General features: G+C 39.7%; 1 protein-coding gene across 1 annotated transcript in view; it reads right to left on the bottom strand.

Moving 5' to 3' along the window:
* ROBO2 (roundabout guidance receptor 2) overlaps positions 1–12,042 on the bottom strand; it is a 537,609-nt gene that overhangs the window by 2,330 nt on the left and 523,237 nt on the right. The gene's annotated exons all lie outside the window — the stretch shown is intronic.

Below are 12,042 nucleotides of genomic sequence, written 5' to 3' on the forward strand. Positions count from 1 at the left end.
CCACACATTTTACACACAGGCAGGCTCCCAGGCTGATGTCAGCTGACACCCTGCTGTTACCTATGCTTTTTTTTTCTACAAGGTTTTCAGTTCTTCTGGGACTTGGAGCTTTTAGGTTTCTTTATCTGTTTGTTTGTTTTTGTTTATTTTTCTTTCTTTATCCCTGCACAACATCTGACATACAGTGGGTCCTTGAATAATGTTTAATGAGTTAATGAGGCAAAAAAATGCTAAATGACAATGTCCAAACCTGTCCAGCTAGACGGTGGCAGAGCCAGAACTAGAGGAAATTTCTTTGATTTCTAATCCTGTGCTTACTCATTCTTTTGGATGATCTTAATGAGAGCTTGGAGCATGCAGAAAATAGAACTAATAACACTGTTAGCAGTGGGGGGTTTTCTTCAAGAAAAAAACATATCTCTTGCCTGACATTAAATCTAGAACTTATAGTTTGTCAGACAAAATGGAAATTATCATTTCCTATAGATGATTTGTGGCCTGCCTCAGAGTCCTAGCAGGCCATGTGCTTTGAAAGCCCTGGGTAACCCTAGAAAGCACAGTGGAGGTCAGCTCTGCTCCTATTTGAGAATTTACAAGGTCCAAAGATGGTCAGTGGCCCACTAGTTGTACGGGGGGAAAAAACAAATAAACAAACATGTGTCAGATTAGTGCATGTGAAAAACAATCTCCCATATGTATACAAGCAACACCCCCCCCCATACACACATATATTGCTTCATATAAACATATCTCAGCAAACTCATAAAATACAGCAAAGGGAACTCATAGAAGCAAAAAGACAGCAATCAATACTCGAGTTGCCCTGGCAAATGATGAAGGGGTAGAAAAGCTACTGCCAAGCGATTCATATGATAGCAACAGTCTTCATGAGAGACCTGCGGTAGCACCGTTAGCCATCTGGCTTTAAAAATAGTAGAGCGGAGTATTGCCAGGGCATTACATTATTCTATGCATGCTTCACTCTATCCCCCAAATCCAGGCTTCTCACTCAAACTGATACGGATTCAGTCTTCTTTTAAGACCAAAGTTACATAGGGTGTATTAAGGTAGGGGAGACAGGAATTTTTTTCTTTCTCTATTATCTATAATTTTAAAATGAGACTTGTATCAGCCGGCTCAGGATGCCATAACAAAATACCACAGACCAGTATGAATTAAATGACAGAAATTTATTTTCTCACAGTTCTGGAGGCTGGAAGTCCCTGGTAAAGGTGCTGGCAGATTTGGTCCCTCGGGAGAGCTCTTTTCCTGGCTTGCAGACAGCCACCTTCTTGATGCATCCTCACGTGGCCTTTCCTCTGTGGCATGTGGAAAGAGAGCTCTTCCTCTTATTATAAAGCCAGCAACCATAACAGATGAAACCCCCACCCAAATGACCTTTTTTTTTTTTTTTTTTTTTTTGTGGTACGCGGGCCTCTCACTGTTGTGGCCTCTCCCGTTGTGGAGCGCAGGCTCCGGACGCACAGGCTCAGCGGCCATGGCTCACGGGCCTAGCCGCTCCGCGGCATGTGGGATCTTCCCAGACCGGGACACGAACCCGTGTTCCCTTCATCGGCAGGCAGACTCTCAACCACTGCGCCACCAGGGAAGCCCTAAATGACCTTTTTTAACCTCAGTTACCTCCTCAAATGTCCTATCTCCAAATACAGTCACATGGGGGCTAAGACTTCACCATGGCAATTTGGGGTGAGAATTCAGTCTCTAGCTTAAAATTCATGTCCTTTTCAAATGTAAAATGCACTCATTACACGCCAACATCCCCCAAAGTCTTAACTCAGTGCAGATAGTCTAATGTCCAATGTCTCATCTAAATATCATCAAAATCAGGTATGGGTGAGACTCAAGGTGTGTTTCATTGAGGCAACATTCCCTCCAGCTGTGAACCTGTGAAACTAGCCAAGTTATGTGCTTCTGAAGTATAATATTGGGACGGGGTAAGAGGGAAATTCTCATTCCAAAGGGGAGAAATGGGAAAGAAGAAAGGGCAACAGGCCTCAATCTAGTCCAATATTTAGCAGAGCAAATCCCTTTAGATCTTAAGGCTAAAACCAGTCCTCTTTGCTCTGATGCTCTCCCCTCCAGGCCCACTGGGGTGGCAACATCACCCCATGGCTCTGCAGGGCAGTCGTCTCTTTGGATTTGTGGGGTAACCTCCCCACCTCATGCAGCTATCTGTGAGGGTCCCCCTCATACAGTTATCTGTGGTGGCCTCTGGTCCACTGAAAGGAGAAAACAGCCTTCCCCCTGGGTCTATGGTGGGAGTGGCAGCCCTCACGATCTCTGAATTGACTTTGGGGGTCATTCTTCCCTTTTCTTTTTTTTAATCAATTTATTTATTTTTGCTGTGTTGGGTCTTCGTTTCTGTGCGAGGGCTTTCTCTAGTTGTGTCAAGTGGGGGCCACTCTTCATCGCGGTGCACGGGCTTCTCTATCGTGGCCTCTCTTGTTGCGGAGCACAGCTCCAGACGCGCAGGCTCAGTAGTTGTGGCTCACGGGCCTAGTTGCTCCGCGGCATGTGGGATCCTCCCAGACCAGGGCTCGAACCCGTGTCCCCTGCATTAGCAGGCAGATTCTCAACCACTGCGCCACCAGGGAAGCCCCCTTCCCTTTTCTTGAAGATTAACACATGTTCACAGCCTTCCTTTGTTCCGCCCTATTTTCTCTGTTTCCTTTGGTCCAGTGTCGCATCTCTGTTCTGCCCTCTACTGAGGTGGCTGATTAAAATCATGCTTTGCACTCATACTAACCTCTTTACCAAATGATTGTTCAGATACACCCTCAGCGTTCTCTTCAGAACATGCTTTCTCATTTTTGGTAATAATGGATAGGCTGAGAATTTTCCAAATCTTCAAGTTCTGGCTCCTTGTTGCTTAACAATTTCTTCTTTAATTCATCTCTCCCCTTTCACATTTTACTATAACCAGTCAGGATGAACTAGGCTGCTCCTTCAACACTTTGCTTAGAAATCTCCTCAGCTATATATCTAATCCATTGCTTGCAAGCTCTACTTTCCACAAAACATTTGAACTTGCACACAGTTCAGCCAATTTCTTTGCCATTTTGTAACAAGGATTGCCTTTCCTCAAGTTTCTGATAACCTCTTCCCCCTTTCCATCTAAGATCTCACAAGAATGGTCTTGAATATCCATATTTCCACCAACATTCTACTCATGATTATTTATTTATTGTCTAAGGAGATGGAAGCTTTCTCTCCAGTTCTTTTCTCTTTCTGAGATCTCATCGGAATGACCTTTAACGTTCATATTTCTATCAACACCCCCTTCACCCCAATCTTGGATTTTTCTAGCCTGCACCTCAAAACTCTTCCAGATTCTACCCATTTCTCAGTTCCGAAGGCATCTCCACATTTTTACGTAATTGTTACTGTGGCTTTTTCTAAAACACAAACTTGACGAAAAGGAAACAAATATTTCTTGGGCTTAGTAAATTGATATGAATGGACATAAATAGTATGATTAAATAGCTATTCAGAAAATTCTAACTAGATACCATTATTAGCCACAATGAGGTACAAACCTCATTCAACTGGTAGCTTTAATAATTCTTTTTCTAGCTATAAAGTAAATATGTGAATTTCTTTGTAGGAGTGAGAAAATTATAAACCTGGTAATGCAGTTGAGATTTACTCTGAAATTATGGCTAATTACCTACAGTTTAGAGCTGATTAAAACCTAAAATCCTGTGCTTTCTTACCTCTAGGGCTGTCCTTTTAGACTAATTATATACTTTTTTTTCTCCTATAGACAAGGCAACAGATGGTTACATTATTCTCTTACTCATGTGTACTATGATTAATATCTACAGAGTAATGACAACAGTTTTGTGATTGACTTTGTAAAAAAAAAATTGATTTAACCATGTAGAGTCCAAGGGTGAGTACATTCACTGAGCCAGAGTCTATGTTATATTTTGCTTCGAATGTAATATGTAGTAGCAGTTTTCTTCTACCAAGTGTACCTACATTTATAACATGCCTCCAGCACGTACTTCAGTAGCTTCACTTAAAAAATGATAGACAAAACTTCTTAAAATAACCACATGGACTTGCATTGTCTGGCCTCTACATTGCCCTCTAACCACATCTCAAACCATACTCAGCCTTGTGTTCTCTGATACTAGCATCATTATACTATAGCCAAATGGGAACGATATGACAACTTTTAAAACAAGATAGTTCAATAAGAGCTCAATAAATGAACTATTTACAAATATGTGAGTAAGACAGATTGAAACCACACCCTAAAAGTGCTACTATCCTTAGGACCAAAGGGATTGTGAGATAGGAGTGCTTATGAAAACTGGGAAGATAGATCCTTTTGGAAAAGACTTGAAAGAAACTATGACCTGTAGTGAAAGGCATCGCCTGAGGCAACCCCACAAGGAGGGAGCCAGAGGAATGGCTATCTTGATTTCTTTATGCTCCCTTCAGTTGTTTTTTCTTTTATTTTTTGGGTTAGGTCTCCCCCTGACCAAAAACTAAAAAACTACAAGCCAGAGATAAGGGACTCCATTGTTATAAACTATTCAGGTCAGCTCCTGGGGCAGCAAGCTAAATGGTAAAGAGTATTTTGGAGGGATAAATAGACATATCCAACAAATAGGGTATCGCTATACTGTGTTTGTCATGATCTCTCCTGAGAAATGATATTAGCATATGTCATTCCTTCTTGAGTAATTCTTCTATTCACTTTGCTAATTCCTATTTATACTTTGGATATTAGCTTAGAAAGTCACTTCTTTAGTTAACCTTTCTTCAGTTCTTTATTAGTCGGGATATGTCAGGTTATGCTGTGATAATAAATAACACCACAACCCCAATGGCTTAATACAACAAAGGTTTATTTCCTACTTAACAAGGTCAGCTTCATGGTCACGCAACATATGCAGTCACACAGGTCCTCACGCGCAGGAGGACCAATGTCTGGTATAAGGCTCTGCTAACAGCAGATGCCCATCATGGGAACATACTCCATCCACTCATGGAGAAATCCAGGCCTATGGGAAATCCAGAATCTTGTAACTGAGCCCCCAGAAATACATGCTTCCTCCACTGCCGTGGCAGGAGAAGAATCCTCCAAGTCAGGCACATGTGCTCTTCTCTACATTGGCTCGGAAGTGATAAATATCATTTCCTACTCACTGGAATTTGTCATATAACCCAGTTTAACTGTAAGGCAGCTAGGAAACTGAGGCAGCTCTACCACAACCCATGATTACATCAAATTCCCCAATTAGAAAGTCCCGTAGTATCATATGCCTTTCCTGCATCATTGGTTTGAAGCTGGTATTTTACCAATATGTAAATTGCAAGTACAGGATCTATTTTTGCCTTGAGCACCTTAGTCAGGGCCTGGCACCTTATATTGCTGTATTAGTCAGGGTTCTCCAGAGAAAAAGAAACAATAGGATATATAATAGATGATATCGATATAGATATATGGATAGAGGTATAAGAGATTTATTACAGAAATAGGCTCACCCAGTTATGGAAGCCAAGAGGTGCCATAATCTGCTATCTGCAAGCTGGAGAAACAGGAATGCTGGTGGTAAAATTCAATATGAGTCAGAATGCCTGGGAATCTAGAGGTCAGTGGTGTAGTTCCAGTTTAAGTTGGAAGTCTGAGAACCAGAAGCACAAATAAACAAGGAAAGGAGAAAATTATGCCTCACCTCAAGCAGAGAAAACGAATTCTCCCCCTTTTGATTCTATTCAGGCCCTCAGTAGATTGGATGATACTGTTGACTTAAAAATAAATGCACAACATGGGAGTTGTGAGTTACGTTTTCTGGGGGGCAAAAGGAGGACTATGGCCTGGGAGGCAGCATCTAAGATAGCTCTGTGAAACTGCTCCAAAGAGGTAGGGGGGAAGGTCAAATATATGTGATTTTGGTGAAGAGGGAGTACATGCAAACAAGCACATATTTTTTGCAGAAGATTTCTGTTAGTCTCATGGTTACTCCTAGTCACAAGAAGCAGACGTCACCATGAAGGATTTTAGTGCTTTTCTAGATACGAAGAGGTACAAGAATTGGGCTCATAAAATCAGCTCCTGAAAATATCTTACTATCTGAAGACATGTTCTGCCAGTTTTCCCCAGAGCGCAGAATGCCTCATTTCTGCTCTCCATCCTGAACTCCTTTCGGGGGGTGTTGAAAGTCAGCAGATGCAGCAGCTCATGATTTAATCCCTGTAGAGGTAGACGGCAAGTGCCAATGACAAGTGCCAATTTGTAGTTGACAATATCCACTCAGAGCGGTGAGGACAATCTTTGTTACTCAGTCTACTGATTCAAATGCTAACCTCATCCAGAAACACCCTCAGAGATACACCCAAAAATGGTGTTTTACTAGCTATCTGGGCATCCCTTATTGCAGTCAAGTTGACAAATTAACCATCACAGTTACACAACAAATATAATTGAATTAATGAATGAATTAGAAACTCCCACAATGGTTTATTCCAGTGGCTCTCCTTGTCGCTGGTCTCAGGATGCTTTTTCCCTATACTATCCATTAGATGGTCACAAGCCACATCCACTATTTATATTGAAACTAAATAAAATTAAAAATTTCAGTCTCTCAATCACACAAACACAATTCAAGAGCTCAATAGCTACATGTGAATATATTGGGCACAACTCATTGGACACAACCAATATAGAACATTTTCATTACTGCAGAAGGTCTTATTGGAAATAGCTGCTTTACACTCAAAAGATTAGATAACTCAAAAAATTTTGTTTATGTGGGTTATAACTACAGAGACTTACTGTATTCGAAATTTAATTAATTAATAAAATATATGTTAATATATTTTGAAATAACAGTAGTAAACAATTTACATAACATATATTTGTTTAGCTTGATAAAAAGACAGATTTTCACATACACGTCTATGTTTAATCTACTGAGATATGTCGTTTTGGTTGAACTACATCCTGCCTTACACACATAAGTAGTTGGAAAAGGAGGAGTATTTTAACAGCCTTTTCAAATAATGATGGCTATTCCTCTTTTTATACTATATAAAACTTGACAAGTGGAATTTTCTGAAATTAAGTCACAATGCGAAATTTGAAACCGTATCAGTGAACTTTTAAAACTCTGTTACATTAAAATCCATTAGCCTATCAGACACCTTGAATAGATCTTTTGTCTATGCAAGATTTTAAATACCATGCATTGGCCAATTGGAAGACATTGACCCATTGAGTTATGCAGATCTTTCAATTGTTGGCTTACTTTGTTATATAATATCAAAAAATCATATATGCCAATATTATTACCAGTCTTACCAGAAAAGCCTTTAAGTATTAGAAAGTTGTCAAGTTCGTGGTGGCACATGTATGTTTTCTAATTCTAATTTTTGTTTGAGAGCTCAAATTTTGTCATTAATAATACTCTCATGTATTTTTGCTTGAGATGTCAGGCTTACTTCCTTTGTTTTTGTTTTAAATCTGTCAAATACTCACATCTGAATAGCTATTATTTGTCTGTTAGTATTTATTTATTTTAAATTTTAAAACTTTTTTTTTAATTGGGGTATAGTTGGTTTACAATGTTGTGTTAGTTTCTGCTGTACAACAAAGTGAATCAGCTATATGCTTACATATATCCCCTCCCTCTTAGACCTCTCTCCCACCCTCCCATCCCATCCATCTAGGTCACCACAGAGCACCGACCTGAGATCCCTGCACTATACAGCATTTTCCCACTAGCTACCTGTTTTACACATGGCTGTGCACATACGTCAATTCCAATCTGTCAGTTCATCTCCCCACCACCCCCATGTCCACACAGCCATTCCCTACATCTGAGTCTCTACTCCTGCCCTGCAAATAGGTTAATCTGTACTATTTTTCTAGATTCCACATATGTATATACAATGGAATATTACTCAGCCATAAAAAGGAATGAAATTGGGTCATTTGTAGAGACATGGATGGACCTAGAGTCTGTCATACAGAGTGATTTATGCCAGAAAGAGAAAAACAAATATCATATATTAACACATGTATGTTAGTCTTTATTTTAATTAAATATGTTCTGTTTTTAAAAAGTGGCTAGTTCAATCTCACACGTGTTTTATCTGGGACTCCCATTCATACGTTGGTGTGGAGCAGAAGTATTTTTGAGTATTTCCCATCCATTCATTACACAGAATATTAAAAATACATTTACTCAGGGGTTGAGCTTTAATAAAATTAATACTTTTTACTGCTTCATCAAGATATTCTTATCTTTTTAAGTTATGTGTGATGGTGAATGTGATGGGCTGAATTCTGTCCCCCTCAAATTCATATGTTGAATTTCTAACCTTTAGTATCTCAGAATGTGACTGTATTGGAGACTGGGTTTTTAAAGAAGTAATTAAGTTAAAATGAGCACATTAGGATGGGCCCTAATTCAATGTGACTCATGTCCTTATAAGAAAAGGATATTGAGACACAGAGGAAAGACCACGTAAAGACACAAGAAGTTAGCTGTCTACAAGCCAAGGCCTCTTGGTTGTTTAGTCTCCAGAGCTGTGAGGAAATAAATTTCTGTTTTTTAAGCCACTTAGTCTGTGGTACTTTGTTAAGGTAGCCCTCGGAAACCAATACAATGGATACAGTAAAAAGCACAATGACTACTAGTACATTTTTTTTTTTTCTGTACGCGGGCCTCTCCCTGTTGTGGCCTCTCCCGTTGCGGAGCACAGGCTCCGGACGCGCAGGCTCAGCGGCCATGGCTCACGGGCCCAGCCTCTCCACGGCATGTGGGATCTCCTCGGACTGGGGCATGAGCCCGTGTCCCCTGCATCGGCAGGCGGACTCTCAACCAGTGCGCCACCCGGGAAGCCCTACTAGTACATTTTGGTGCTAGTAACTTGATTTGTGCTGAAGGAGTAGCAGTTTCATCCATCTGTACTTTTGCGATATCACTGCAGATAACAACCCCGTGAAAAAGACAAGTGACATCTTGCTATTATTATGAAAATAGTGTTGACTTCACAATGTCTCTGAAATTGTCTTGAGGACACCCAGGGTACTGGAAAGATACTTTGAGAACCAGTAGATTGTCCATATTACATACTTAATTTTATTATTATTATTCCTTGCCTGTCCCATCTGGGAGCTACTAACTCCATCTTTTCTAAAATGTCTGATGATTCACATAAATCTGAAATATATCTATTTCCACTGGACTTTTTCAGAATCTGTATAAAGCATGATTTCTTACAAAATAATTAACATCACAGATAAGTCTCCTTTGTTTGTCCACGTCCTGAAGTGAAAAAAAATAATTTTGAACAAAGCTCTGAAACTCCATACAATTTTTCTCTTGAACAAATTTAATTAGAAAGAGTGGGTAGGATTTGGGCAAGATTATTCCAAAACTAATTACATTTATTTTGTTGCCAACTCATTCACTGCAACTACTCTGGAACTACTTACCCACTGGCAGCTTGTTAAGTTACATTAAGTCTGTATTTTTAAACTACTTCCTTTGGGGAATGTCCTGTTTCTTGAACCCAGAAGCATTGACTAATACACAGGGGGTATTCCACTGAAAATTTTTAAATAAAATTACATATATATTTTTTAATTTACCCCTTGTTTTTCATATGAACCTTCACAATTTGGATCAACAATTAGGAAAAAATAAATGCATATCATTATTATTGTAAACAAGAAAATGAGAATTGCAATATTAATAAGATTAAAACCTGTTGCCTAATCTGTTCTGGTAACTTCCACTGAGCAGTCATTGTACTGAGAAATCAAATATTGCCTGTCATATCAGTAAACAAAGAATGTCACAGTCATCAGCCATCACATTGCAGCTGCCCCGACGGTGAGCCCTGAGGAAACTCAGGAAGGAAACAAAGAATACCCACCATCCATCAGTCAATTCCCGCAATCCCACCCCCAACGGTGCACCCTGAGGAGACTCAGGCTGAGAAAGTGTTACCGACCAGGGTTCTTGGCCTTCCTTAATCAATAGAAATTGATAAAAGGTCAGACAAGATTCAGGCAGGGCTTTACTGGGGCTCCTGCTGCAGCAGCGGGGAACAAAAACAAGTAATAGTTTCCCTTGCTCACTCCCTGGGGGTGTGAGCTGATGCCTTATATGGAGTGAGGGTAGGGCTGTGTCCAGGGGTCGGGCCAGAGGGGAGGCTTAGGTGTTTTGCCCGCCCCTCTGGTAGTGTTGAGTGCAGGGGACATGCACAGTGCTCTGCTTTTGCTCCTAACACCCTGCTTTTGCTCACAGCTCTTTAGAAGTGGCAGTTGGGTTTTTGGTCTTTTTGTATCTTGTTATCCAAAATTTGCCCCAACTGTTCATGTACACAGTTATTTTTAGTCCCTCATAGTTTCTTTTTATTTTGTTGCTCAAGGAGACGTTTGTCCAGGTGCAAGCAAAGGGTCCCAGGTCCCATGTTCCAGGTCCTAGCCTGTCTCAAAAGTACAGTAAGATACTGGCCCCAGATAGCTGAGGTGCATGTCAAAGGAATCACTTCGGTGAACCCGGACTCTTGCATCATCCCATACTTAGAAAAATGCTAAATTCCTTAACTTGAGGTTCTGGTTTTCTTTTATTATCAGTAATCCTTTGTTCTCACTACCTGGTGTTGTTGCAGAAACTCCTATATATCTGGCTTCTTCCCACCCTTTCCCTTCGGAGCAGTTTTCTTAGGGTTACTTGAGATGCTGCCTAGCAGGCTTGAAGTCCCAAGAATGCAGAATAAAACACAACTCTCAACTTTTAGGTTGTGCATTATTTTTTTCTGTCGACAGTACTAAACAAAACCAGTGTGTATATCACAGTCATCAACATCTATACGGAAAATCTAAGATTCACTGGTTTAATTGATGAGTTGCTTGTTTCATGAGTGTATTGGGTGACTTCTGGTGTGCTCAACAGACGTTCCACAGCATAGCTGAGTTTCTTTAGTTTCTCTTACGAGAGCACATGCAGGAATCGTTTTATGCTCAAGGACAATTTCTTCCACATAACGCAGCATTCAATTTCTTCCACATAACGCAAGCATTGCTAAATGCTTGAGATGGTGCAAGGATCTTCTCACAGGAAAATATTGACTCTATTTGCTCCCTAAGTATATGTTGATTAAGTGGATTGACCTCTCCAGGTACAAAATATTGGTCAACTGCCTACACTTTAACACCACCAATAAAATTGCCTGGATAAGGTAATATTTACTATGACTTCAATCCTCAGCTTTTATAAAGGGTTTATATTAAAAAATGATCTATTTGAAAAACAGTTCTCTGACTTTTGCAAAGCTGCAGTTGAAAATAGTTCTACTGGCTTACCCACAATTTATACAAAAAAATCTCCTAGTAAATTTTTGCTTGCCTGAGGTTTTAGTAGAATAAATATGGTTGTCTCTTTAGAGGAATTTCATGTTATTTACTTTGACATAAAGAGGTAAAATGATGTGCTATGTTTTGCTTCTCTTAAGCGGGTTTAAGCCCCAAACTTAACTGTTCAACAGACATGTGCCTAGTGGTTTCTAAACACATTTTTGCTGCCCTCTATTCTGTTTCCACTACTAATTAGCTTACCTTTTAATATGTTCAGACTTTAAGCTCTTAGATAGGGTATTTAGTCAAATAGAATGAATGATTTTACATGAAAAGTCACAATACTATTTTACTTAATGTGGTAAAATAATTCAGTGGGTGCCAGTATAGTCAAGTCAATTTAGCAGCCTTTCAATTTAGTGTTGCGTCAGAAAGTGGAAGTTACAAATGGGGCCTAAGACATGATGTTTCAGTGTTGCACGTGTTTAAATAATTCACAATCTTTTTTAAGAAACCCTCTCTCAAATCTCAAATGGTTGGGAAAATAAATATCCACATTTTCAAGGGAAAAAAAATCATTTCTAATAGCACTAAATTTAAACATGGAAAACTTGAAATCCCTGAGGACAAGCTATAACTAGAGAAAGATATCAAATAAAGTGTTGAGCAGGTATACTTTATGCCTGGAAAGCTAA

This window comes from Phocoena phocoena, chromosome 4 (assembly GCF_963924675.1).
Source record: "Phocoena phocoena chromosome 4, mPhoPho1.1, whole genome shotgun sequence".
Taxonomy (NCBI): domain Eukaryota; kingdom Metazoa; phylum Chordata; class Mammalia; order Artiodactyla; family Phocoenidae; genus Phocoena; species Phocoena phocoena.